The 13,212-nt window shown below is 35.4% G+C and overlaps 1 pseudogene; it reads left to right on the top strand.

The window, feature by feature from the left end:
- The window catches only part of LOC134255079 (twitchin-like), a 28,974-nt pseudogene that overhangs the window by 14,796 nt on the left and 966 nt on the right, over positions 1-13,212 (top strand).

A 13,212-nucleotide genomic window follows, 5' to 3' on the forward strand; every position in this document is an offset into this window, starting at 1 on the left:
TAATGATATAACTTTATAAAAATATATTTTAGGTACATTTAATAGTGTGTAAAATATAATTGTATTTGTTTTTGTCTTAGTGTGTAACTGGTAAAATTTCTTTAACATTCGCCATAACTTTTGAAGACATGTTTAGATAGAGACTTCATATTTCAGTATGCCTACTCCATAATAAAGTCCTTTCAAATGACATCAAGGTCAATGACCTTGTGACCTTGACTGTGACCTAGATGCTAAAAATGTTTTTTCCAGTTTGTCATAACTTTTGAAGCATAAGATAGGGATATATTTTATGCATACTCCACCGATAAAGTCCTTTCAAACGACAGCAAGGTATATGTCTTTGACCTTGACTGTGACCTATATGCTAAAAATAGCTTTTTACACTTTTTGCCATAACTTTTGAACCAAAGACAGATAGAGACTTCATATTTGGTATGCATACTCCACCGATTAAGTTCTTTCAAATGACATCAAGGTCAATGACCTTGTGACCTTGACTGTGACTTGTATGCTAAAAATAACTTTTTTCACTGTTTGTCAGAACTTTTGAACCATAAGAGATAGGGACTTCATATTTAGTATGCATAATCCACCAATTAAGTTCTTTCAAATGATACCATGGTCAATGACCTTTTGACCTTGACTGTGACCTATATGCTGAAAATAGCTTTTTCCACTGTTTGTTATAACTTTTGAAGCATAGGAGATAGGGACTTCATATTTAGTATGCATACTCCACCGATAAACTTTCAAGTTCTTTCAAATGACACCACCTTGACTGTGACCCATATGGTAAAAATATCTCTTTACACTTTGACCTTGCCATAACTGGAGAATAGGAGAAAGGGACATGAGGTGGTCTAATCCATGCTGATTAAAAATATGACACCATTTTTTTAACCTTTGTGATCAATATGCTGAAAATAGATTTTTTTAACTTTGTTGCCGCTGGGCGCATAGTGTTTCACAAACACATCTTGTTTTTGTATGTTTTATAGGAACTTGAGAATGCCACGTAAGAAGAACTGGCGGGTTGCAGCAGCCAAGATGGGGAACCAGAGTCGTGGCAGCAATGACAATAGACTCGTGGATACTAGCCACGTGAAAAATAGTACAAGAGACCCAACGATTAACGCAACAGATGACGGACCTTTTAGACTCGTGGAAGCTAGCCACGTAAAAAATAGTGCTAAAGACCGGGGGGATACTGCCTCCTTTAAAAGAGTACTAGATTTGCCTTCGGGCACCAGATCTAGAAACAGTGCAAATTCGCCTTCGGGCACCAGAAACATTGCAAATTTGCCTTCGGGCGCCAGTTACATTGCAAATTTGCCTTCGGGCACTAGTAACATTGAAAATTTGCCTTCGGGCGCTATGAACTCTGCCAAAATGCCTTTGCTTATGACAAAATTATTTGGAACAATTAATCAAGCTAGTGATTTATTTCCATCTTTTTCTAGAGGAGTTCAATGCACATGTAATGCTTTGATGTCCATCATTTTGCAAAGTGCATCCACTTCAGCAGAACTTGATGATGTGCTCTTTGCTGGGGATGAGTTATTTAGAGTTAGAATTGCAGAATTACAGTCAACTGTTCAATTTGTATCAAAAATGCTACAATTTCAAGAACTTCCCAAGTCTGTTTTTGTGCATGATAACCAGTATGAAATAAGCTATTTTGAGCAGATTTATGGAACAGTGACTCATATAGATTGGGATCAGCCATGTCAAAGTAATAATTTGAAGGAAGGTATTGAGCTGCTATTTGCATCATACAATCAAGGATTAATTATAGTTGGAGGAATTTGTTCCGCAATATATGTTGATGATGAGAACTGTCCTGTATTTTTTGATTCGCATTCCCATGGAGAGGACGGTCTTTCATCTGCAGATGGCATGGCTCTTAAAATCACTTTTAGTGATATTCATCAACTTGTGGACTACATGTTTGCATTTTATCAAAGTTGCAATATTTCAATGATAAGCCAGTTTGAGATTCAACCAGTGTCTGTAACACAAAAAGCAAGTGTGTCCAATTCAGGAAGCCAACGACTTTCTTTAATGGATAAGTACTTTGAGTTCCAAGAGAGTATGTCAAAAAAATGTATCATTTCTGAATCGTCACAAGGAAATCGAAATGAATATATGAGAAATTATATGCGAAAAAGGAGAGAAAACTCACTGATTAAACAGAAAGACAGGGAAAGTAACCTTAGAAGTATGACCAAAGCAAGACAGAGTAAAGAATTTAAAGAGAAAGAACTTGCCTCAAAAAAAATTGTCAGAGAAAATCCAGAGAGAAAGCAGAAGGTCAGAGAAATTACATTAAAAAGTAAAACTAAAGCAAGACAAAGTAAAGAATTTAGAGAGAAAGAACTTGCATCCAAACAAAAAGTGAGAGAAAATCCAGAAACGAAGCAGAAAGACAAAGAAAGTTCTTTGAAAAGTAAAACGAAAGCAAGACTGAGTCAAGAATTTAAAGGGAGAGAAGTTGCTTCAAAAAGAAAAGTCAGAGAAAATCCAGAAACAAAGCAGAAGGATAGAGAAAGTACTTTAAAAAGTAAAACAAAAGCCAGACTAAGTAAAGAATTTAAAGAGAAGGAAGTTGCTTTAAAAAAAAAGTCAGAGAAAATCCAGAAACAAAGCAGAAGGACAGAGAAAATACTTTGAAAAGTATGAACAAGGCAAGACTAAGTAAAGAATTTAAAGAGAAGGAAGTTGCTTCCAAAAAAAAAGTCAGAGAAAATCCAGAAACAAAGCAGAAGGACAGAGAAAGTACTTTGAAAAGTATGAACAAGGCAAGGCTAAATACAGAATTTTGTTTGAAAGAAAGAGAAGCAAAAAAAAGAAAAAGAGACAATGTGGAACAGCTGGAAAGAGAACGACTCTGTAAACACAAAAGTAGAAAAAATTACAGAGAAAAGGAAAGAGAGAATGAAAGAGTATATAAAGCTAAAAGGAGGCTTGATACAGAATTCAAAGAGAATGAAAACAAATTGGTGAGGAAAAAGTGTCATGGTAATTCTTTAGAAGAATGCATAGAGAAATTCCATGAACAGGTGAAAGTTGGTCCAATTTATGTGTGCACATGTTGTCATCAGACTTGGTTTTTGAAAAGTGTTGTAAAGCTAGATTCAACTTGTCTTAGTGCTAGTAGTAAAAGTATCTGTACTGGATTTAGATCAGTGGATGGTATAGAATGGCTATGCTTAACCTGCAGTTCAGCTTTGAAAGATGAGAAAATTCCAAAACTTTCAGTTAAAAATGGAATGAAATGGCCTGAAAAACCCGATGCATTAAATTTACATCCACTGGAAGAGAGATTAATATCTCAACGGATACCTTTTATGCAAATAAGAGAATTACCAAGAGGTGGTCAGATGTCAGTCAAAGGAAATATTGTAAATGTACCAGTTGATATTCAGCCAACTGTGAATGCCCTTCCAAGACAAATGGATGAGCATGTAACCATAGCTGTAAAACTGAAGAAGAGATTATCTCACAAGTCAGCATGTTTCACAGAAAATGTTCGTCCAAATGTTGTGTTAAATGCCTTGCAATGGCTTATGAAAAATTCTGAATTGTACAAGAATTCAGGTATAGTGATAGACCATTCTTGGAGAGATGAAATTGAAAAAAGTAATGAGGAAACAGTACAAGAACTGATAGGATCTTCAAATGATAGTGATGATCGTGAAACTGAAGGTAATGATGATGGTTTTTGTGAAGTCACTTCAGATGACTGTATCCAAGGCAATTCTGATACACTTGTTGATGAAGCAGACATTGATACAAATAAACTTTATGTGTTTGCTCCTGGTGAAAATCAGAAACCAGTAAGTTTATTTACAGATAAAGATGCAGAATATCTCTGTTTTCCGACAATATTTTGTGGTCATCGTAGAACTGAAAGTGAGGAAAGAGTAGTTCCAGTACACTACAGTGATATTGCAAAATGGGAGTTGCGCAGTGTTGATAGACGAGCAGCACAATCTGTACCCAACATCTTTTTTAAATTAAAGAAAATTCAAATTAAGCAAGTTAGTGACAAAGTAAACTTAGCACTAAGAAGATGTAAATCGGAGGGCAAAAGAATCACTGCAGAACAAGTTTTAAATCCAGTCTCTGCAGAAAAAATTGTAAGATTAAATGAAGGGTATTATATATTCAGAACACTTAGAAATTCTCCTGCATATCTTTCATCAAAGAAAAAGGATGTATTTGCCATGATAAGACAGTTAGGTCTTCCAACCTGGTTTATTTCTCTTTCATCAGCTGATACCAGATGGCAAGATTTGCTAAAAACACTGGCAATGCTAGATGGAAAATTCATGTCACAAGAAGAATTAGAGGCCATGAGCTGGAATGAAAAATCAAAACTAGTAAAACAGGATCCAGTGACATGTGCAAGATTCTTTGATAACAGAGTTCAACTTTTCATCAATACTGTTCTTAAGAGTCCTCACAATCCTCTAGGTGTTGTCACTGATGTGTTTCGAAGGGTAGAATTCCAGAATCGAGGTTCGCCACATATTCATATGCTGGTATGGACAAGTGATGCTCCAAAGCATAAGGAAAATAGCAATGAGGAAATTGAAGCTTTTGTAGATAAATATGTCACATGTGGTTTGCAGGAAAATGATTCTCAAATGAAGCAGCTTGTAGAGCTTCAAGTACATAAGCACTCAAAAACTTGCAAAAAAGGTGGTAGATCTGTATGCAGATTTGGATTTCCATTGCCACCTTTGCCCAAAACCATGCTTCTTGAACCCTTGGATGTTGATGTTGAGCATTATAGAAAGTTGTATTCTGATATTCAGAAGAAAATGAATGATTACAAAGATGGTTGCAGTTTAGACTATGAGTCTTTCTTAGAGACTGTTGTAGAAATGTGTGAGGATGAGTATATAAAATGTATTCGGGCATCCCTAAAAGGTCCCAAAGTGTTTCTAAGGAGAAGTCCATCTGAAATGAGAGTGAATTACTACAATACATCAGTGCTAAAGGCTTGGAATGCTAACTTAGATATTCAGTTTGTACTTGATCCTTATGCCTGTGCCACATACATTGTTGCTTACATCAGCAAATCTCAAAGAGGAATAAGTGCAATGCTTGATAAGGCATCTCAAGAAGCTGCAGAGGGAAATATGGATCTTAAGCGCCAAGTTCGACACATTGGAAACAAGTTTTTGAACTTCGTTGAGGTCAGTGCACAAGAAGCAAGTTATTTGATCCTTCAGATGCCACTTACACAAGCTAGTAGAGAGGTTGTTTTTATAAATACTTCACCACCTGAAGACAGAGTTTTCTTACTCAAACATCAAGATGAATTGAATGAGTTACCAAAAGACTCGACTGACATTAAGTCAGATGGTATGATACAGAGATATGCAAGAAGACCAAAGCAACTAGAAAATTGGTGCTTAGCTGATGTTGTTTCTGAGTTGGAAGTCACTTTTCCAAAAGAAATGGAAAAAGATGTGCAAGAGGAAGTGAACGACGATGACCCTGAAGAAGATTCTCAAGAGAACATCTTTTCTGATCAGGATGTTTTAGTTCATTTGAAAAATGGGATAAAGATCAGAAGACGAAAAAACAAACGGGTTATTAGATACGTAGGGTACAGCCAAAAAACAAATTCTGAACAGTATTACAGAGAAAGAATTCTTCTCTATCTGCCGTGGAGAGATGAGAATACTGATCTTTTTGGTAGTTGTCAAACTTATGAACAGCATTACACACAAAAAGCAAGTATAATACAAATGAAGCAAAGGCAGTATGAGCATTTTGTGGATGAATTAGAACAAGCTCGACTTCAAGCTGAAGAAGATCTTGATGATCTGGAGACAGTAGCACCAAATACAGAACATGCTGAGGCAGAAGATGCAGAGATAGGTTCTGAACCATCCGAGGAATTTGTTCATTTTGATCCTGATACAGTTCAACATAGAGATTTTGATATAGGTCCAGACCTGGGTTTGTCCTCAAAAGTAACTGAAACAGAAATGAGTGCTGTCCGCATTCCTGATGAGCAGTATTATAAACTTTTGCAATCCCTGAATACAAAGCAGAGAGAATTTTACAATCATGTGACAAACTGGATTCAAAACCGAGATGAACCATTATATGCCTTTCTTACTGGTGGAGCAGGTGCAGGAAAATCGGTGGTTATTGATGCCATTTTCCAAACATTACACAGAATACTTTACTCAAAAGAAGGAGAAAGTCCAGATGATATTAGAATATTACTTTGTGCTCACACTGGCAAAGCTGCATACAACATCAAAGGGACCACTATTGCATCAGCATTTCACAGGAAAATGTATCAAACACAGCAGCACATGGGTGCAGATGAATTGAACTCATTTAGGACAAAGTACCGGAATTTGTCAGTTGTGATAATAGATGAAATTTCAATGGTTGGAAATAATATGCTGACATTTATAAATGATAGACTCCAACAACTTACTGGTAGAAAACAAGACTTTGGTGGTATTAGCATCATAGCTGTAGGTGATTTATATCAGTTACCACCTGTTGGAGACAAGTGGATTTTCAAAGACCTTTCTAATCCTGGTCAGAGTTTAGCAAAAAATTTGTGGCAAGAGCATTTTCATATGCATGAATTATCTGAAATTATGAGACAGAAAGATGACCTCAGATTTGCTGAAATGTTGAATAGACTTCGTGAAAACAAGATGACAGATGAAGACAAAGAACTTATTTCTCAACGCATCATTAGGCAAGATTCTGAAATCTATCCTAAAGAGGCACCTCATCTGTTTATTGAGAACAAATTTGTTGATTGTTTTAACAACAATTTAATAGAAAATCTTTCAACAGTTAAAGTAAATGTAAGAGCGGACACAGATGTGTTATCACAGACAAAACTTTCTGCATCAGTGAAATTGAAACTAGTTCAAAATTTGCCTGAAAATCCAGCATCTACTGGGCAATTAAGAACAGATCTTGTTATTGCTGTGGATATGCTCTATGACATATCAGTGAATCTTGATGTAACAGATGGATTGACAAATGGTGCTTCATGTGTTGTGAAATACATTGAATATAGACAATCACAATTAAGACCTGCCATAGTATGGGTTCTGTTTGCTGACTCAAGTATAGGTATTTCAAGAAGACATCAATACAAGCACTTGTTCAGCACAAATGTGAACACTACATGGACTCCCATATTTGAAGCTAAAAGAACATTTGCTTATAACAGGAAGACCTATGAGAGAGTTCAATTTCCACTTCAACCTTCTGCTGGAAAAACAATTCACAAAGCACAAGGAGCAACTCTGTCAAAGGCAGTAATCAGCTTAGCACAGACAAGGCAGCGAAAAATTCCTCACATACATTATGTTGCACTTTCAAGAGTACGGTCACTTGATGGTCTATTCATTCTGGATTTCAACGAAAAGAGTCTTTCAAAAGATGAAAATTTTGATAAAGAGGTGGAAAGATTGAGAGATAATATATTGCAGCTCTCATACATACCACTTTACTCAGTATGTAAAGATGTCAAATTTTTGTTCAACAATGCAAGGTCTCTACACAAACACTTCTTTGATATAAAGTCAGAACCAAGTGTTTTAGCTGCAGATGTTATTGGTATAGCTGAATCTTGGCTTTGTGAATCAGATTCTGATGAAGACTTTACTATGGAGGGTTTTACAATTTTCAGAAATGATGCAAACATTTCCCATACCAGATCACATCATGGCATTGTCGTGTATTTGAGGAATCATTTACAGTGTTTGACATAGAACTCATTCACTTCCAAGTCTGTTGAATTTTCCATAATTTCCATTATGCCATCCAATACTCCAATACAGTGTGTAGTTTTATATAAGCAGCCCTCTTGTACTCTTCAACATTTTTACGATACCTTGAAGAACAGGTTGCTTCCATTTGTTAACAATGATGAAAAAATTGTGATGATGGGAGATTGTAATTTGGATTTGAGTACTGGTCAGTATGGAGATTTTCTTAACTTTATGAAAGAAAACTTTGGCTGTGAGCAAGTGATAAACAAGGTAACAACAAAAAAACAAGACACAATTAGACCTAATATTTACCAACTTTACTGATATACAAACAGATGTGCTTCAGGCTTATTGGTCTGACCATAATATGATTTATTGTGCTGCAAATAATCCTTAAGCTAGCTAATGATATAGGTTAATTAAGGTGCAGTTGTATTTTCCAGAATCAAAAACCCTCTAGCACAACACAGGCAGTATGTAAATATTTAGTTTCCATTGGAAACTAAATATTTACAAACTGCCAAGAGTGGTTAGGCAAAATCAAGGGTTGCCACTCACAGATTGCAAATTCACATGTAAACAGTTCTGTAATAATCAAATTGATATACCATAAGTTAAATGTTGTATACCTATGATTTTGTATAATAATGATATTATTTGAAAATGTTAATGATATACGAGTTTGTCCAAAGGATTTGATTGATTGATAATTATTGTTTCTTTGTAGCTTGTTTTCTGTAATGTGGTCATGTGTCCGTATTGATTCATTAAGTCTGGATGAAACATACAATTGATCAAATATTACTTCTTTATTGTAACTTTCATTTTGTTCACTTTTACTTTTTACAATATTATATATATATTTGTGTATTTAATATACTACATGCATCTGATACAGTAATACATGTACAGTTTAACAATTAACATTTCATCTCATGGGCATTTATATTATCAATTTTTTTTGGTAAATATTAAAATACATTTCAATCTGGCTGTATAAGTAGTAGATATATTAGAATAATTTTTCAAATACAAGTCAATATAGGTATGAATTAATACCAAGGGTCCTTCATTCTGAATTGTGAATTTAAAGACCCCTGGGTCATGTGGGTCAATGGTAACATAGAGAAGGGGGGGGCTACCTAATTGTATAGTTATGATAAGAAATGGTGCCTCTTTCAAAATTGTGTACGCCATGGCCTCTCTGGTTTAAAAAATGAACCAAATTGAATGGTTGAAAAGTTGTTGCTTGATGCTCAGGTGACCTATAAGGCCCATGGGCCTCTTGTTTTCCTTGGCATGAAAAGGCAAATAAGAATAAAATAACTTGATAAAATTCTGGACATGTACATATTTGTTTGGGCTTGCGTAATTGGTGATCACACCTGCCCGAAGGGCATGTGCTGAAAAAAAGATTTGGCGAAGACTGTATAACACATTGAATCTGTCATATCCAACACTGATATTAGGTGTCAACACAGAGTAAGCATCTCCTTTTCACTGGTGACACTTGCCGTGAGCCGTCTGTAATGTTCAGTTAGCTGGACAATCAGGTAGAAAACTCTATATAATAACTAGGCTCTAACAAATGGTAGGAAACAAGTTAGCCATAGTAAAATGCAATGGTTAGGGTCAGGTGATTGAACCCATCTTCAGGATTTCTTTCTTTAATTGTAGCCTTTATGGAGAGGACTTGTTTACCAGGATAGGAATGGAAGATTATAGAACAGAGGCCGATGTGATTAAATACATCCAACAGATCTGTGAGGGACTCAAACACATGCACGAGAACAACATTGTCCATTTGGACCTCAAGGTCAGTAAAGTGAATTGTCTCAGGGTCACTAACGCTTTATTTTGAGTATTTGATTTATGTATAATGATTTTTTTTATCTCAACTGAGCTGAAAGCTCAGGTGTGCTTTTCTGTTCCTCCATTGTCTGTCCTCCAATGGTAAAAGTTTCACATGTTCTAATTCTGGTCAAGAACCAATGTGCCCACTTTAACGAATCTTGGTACAAAGCATTTGTGGGTAAAGGGGAATTAAATTTAATATAGAACAAGCCTAATATTTAAGCCCTTGTAGTAATTGTAGAAAAGCTGTGTTAAATTTATTGCTATGCCCTCTAGCAATTGTAGACATTGAGAACGGTATGGAAATGTTTTGCAATCATGTATACATTTCTTGTTGATAAGGAATGGGACAGAATAAGATTATCTGTGAGCCACAATATGAAATCTCAAAAGTATGAGATGAGTAGGGTTAAGTCAGAATAGAAAGATATATGTGAAGAACATGATGGCCATCTGTACGATGAGATGATGACTGTGGCTTTTTGTTTTCTTGTTGTAGCCTGAGAATATAGTTTGTGATTCCATCAATCCCTATCATCTGAAGATGATAGAATTGGGCCTTGCTGCTGAACTGAAACCTGGGGAGATTGTCAAAGTGACAACTGCTAATGCAGGCTTTGCTGCTCCTGAGATTGTAGACTCTGAACCTATTGGTTTTTACACAGACATGTGGGCTGTTGGAGTGCTCTCTTATGCATTGTGAGTATGAAATAGTTAACTTTTAAAAATTATCAGCAATAGATAAAGAACTGAAGGTAATTGTTATGAATTAGAAGAAATGAAGAATAAAAATATAATGTGCTATTTTATATATTTAACTTGACCCTAAGATGAAAGGCATTGTTTTTGCTCTTATTTCACATTCCTTATAATAAATGTTGTCTTTGTGAAGGTTGAGTGGATTCTCTCCCTTTGCTGGTGAGGACGACCTGAAGACTAGGCAGAATGTAAGTCGTTGTGTGTGGGACTTCTCAGACCAGTGTTTTACTGAAGTATCTTTACAATCCAAGGACTTCATTAGGAGACTCCTTGTGAGGAACCCCTAGTAAGTACATGTAGTACCACGTAGCCTAGATTGAAATTTTTTATAAGATTAAGCTTTAACCCCGGAAACTTGAATCTCATTATATTGAAGGTTGTTTGAAAGTCTTTAATAACTGATTTTACCAATTCATTTCGAATAGGAGTGAATTCAATGTTGAATTATTAATTTAGAAAATGTTACATAATTGGGATATGAGAATTCTGTAACCTGGTGATCTTTTGGTTATGAACTAAATGAACTTGATATATTCTTATAATAAGCAGGAGTGCCTCAACCCACTTTGGAAATCTCATGGCCCCTGTGTTAAGGAGTTTGTCATTTGTTTGAAGGATGGGTGGGGATGGGGACTTTTGATTAGATATTGGATATACACAAATCAATAGAAAATATTTATCTTTGCTCCTGTTTATTTTGCCAATGTTTCAAGTATATATAAGTAAGATGAAGAAAAGTGCATGTAGAGAAATGGTCAATTTTTTTGTGAATGACTTGTATAAGTGAAGTGTATGCCTTCTGCTTTATAACATGAATTGAAATCAAATTTTGGAAACTTGTTACAGGAAACTCAGGTGACCTATAAGTCCCTCGGGCTTCTTGTTAGGCTTGCTGAATTATGTACTCCTTTATGTATATGTGTTGTTTCAGACTGAAGGAAACCTACATGTATTACAAGTGGTTATGTCATTCTTTTTATTTCACAGTGAAAGGATGTCAGTTCATGAGAGCTTAGACCATGCCTGGCTGGTGGTAAAACATTCTCAGTTACCTTATATAAATTGTTAATATTTGCACAACTCTTTTTCATATTCATTTACTTGCCCTATGAAATAAGATATGTAGAAATAATTTATGTAGAATTAATTTATGAATTTGAATTTTACCCGATAAAAATTTATAAAAATACAACTTAATCATTTAGTTGGTTTAAATTAGCTTTAAACTCTTAATGGTTACCTTTTTTTAGCTGAGGTGAGGTTAATGCTCAAGTAGGCCTTTCAGATCAGAATTAGTCTGTTGTTGTCTTACTTTCAAGGTGAGATATATATTAAATAAACTTATCTGTTAAGAATGTTTTTGTCAAGAACTAATGACGTGATTTAGCCATTTAAGCTGAAACTCCCATGGAAGCATCCTCAGGTAGTGTAAATTCAAGTTTGCAGAAATCATGACTTTTGGGGGTATCTCGGCGCCACAATGGCTGATAAAAGTTTTACATAGGTAACTATATCAAAAATCTGTTTAAAATCTTTTTCCCCAAAACCCTAACTAAAAAAACCATTACACTTTAACATGTCGAAGCCTCTTCACAGGTTGTAAATTAAAGTTTGTAAAAATCCTGACCTTCTGGGGTTAGGGCAGGCCAACAAAGCAGGGTTAGGTGGGGTGGGTTGGGGGGGGGGTGTTAGCAAGGGGTCACAATGGCAGCTCAATGAATAATTTTGAAGCTACTCAAGATTTTTTTTAAATTCTGGCGATATAATACATATATGTTTTTTTGATAAAGTGAAATTCTCAAGTAATAGAAAATTCAAATTTCCCCATATCCCACATGTTGATTTCATCAGTACTAAGTGAGTATTTCAACTATCCCAACTGCTAATGTGAGCGATGTGGGTTATGGGCCTCTTGTTTTGGTTTAGGGTGATCTTGCCACAAGGACGACACAAATTGCTTACACTCGGTATGATGCAATCATGCCCAGGATCCGAGAACAATATGTATGTAATTTAAATGTAACCAACAACGCATTCATGATTCGAAAATGTAGAATTGATTGTCATTAAAGGCGAATTACTGAAAAGTGAAATCCTCAAAGGATTCAATAGAAGATGCATTCCTTTGATGTTATATTTTTTAAATTAACAGCTTGGCTGGCCACAACCACTGATAGGTATTGGAGGCATGGCTAACTTTAGCTCTCTCCGAAGACTTCATCCCAAAGAGTACCACATTCATGATGCAGAATTCGGTATTGCATTTATTCTATCAATTTATAGGAGATGGGGGTACACTGATGTATCATGTAGTGTCTGTAATAAATAAATTTTCATGTCATTTTCATAAGGAATCCAACTTTGCAAGTGATGTCAATTTCATGAAACAATCTCATTTAAACTTCTTACTTCTTATTGCTTTGCTGCTGTCCGTCGGTCTGTCGGTCCACTTAGTTTCCGTTCATTTTCTTCGCAACCCTTGCAGATACTGAAATGATATTTGGTATACAGATATATCACATGAATATGTAAGTAAAGTCTTGTTTCGGGTACGATCGCGCTGTTTTTGACAGAGTTATTTCCCTTGGACTTATTAAAATTGTAATTATTTGCAGTTTCTGTTCATTTTCTTTGCAACAGTTGCACATATTGAGATGAAATTTAGTATACCGATTTATCAGATGAAGATCTAGTTCAAGATCTGGTGTGGGTACGATGGCGCCATTTTTGTCAGAGTTATGCCCCTTCGAGTAAGAAAAATTCTAATTATTTGCAGTTTCCGTTAATATTCTTTGCAACTGTTGCACATACCTAGATGAAATTT

Source organism: Saccostrea cucullata, unplaced genomic scaffold (assembly GCF_032062105.1).
Source record: "Saccostrea cucullata isolate Sc308-1 unplaced genomic scaffold, CSIRO_AGI_Scuc_v1 ctg1480, whole genome shotgun sequence".
In the NCBI taxonomy this organism is placed as follows: domain Eukaryota; kingdom Metazoa; phylum Mollusca; class Bivalvia; order Ostreida; family Ostreidae; genus Saccostrea; species Saccostrea cuccullata.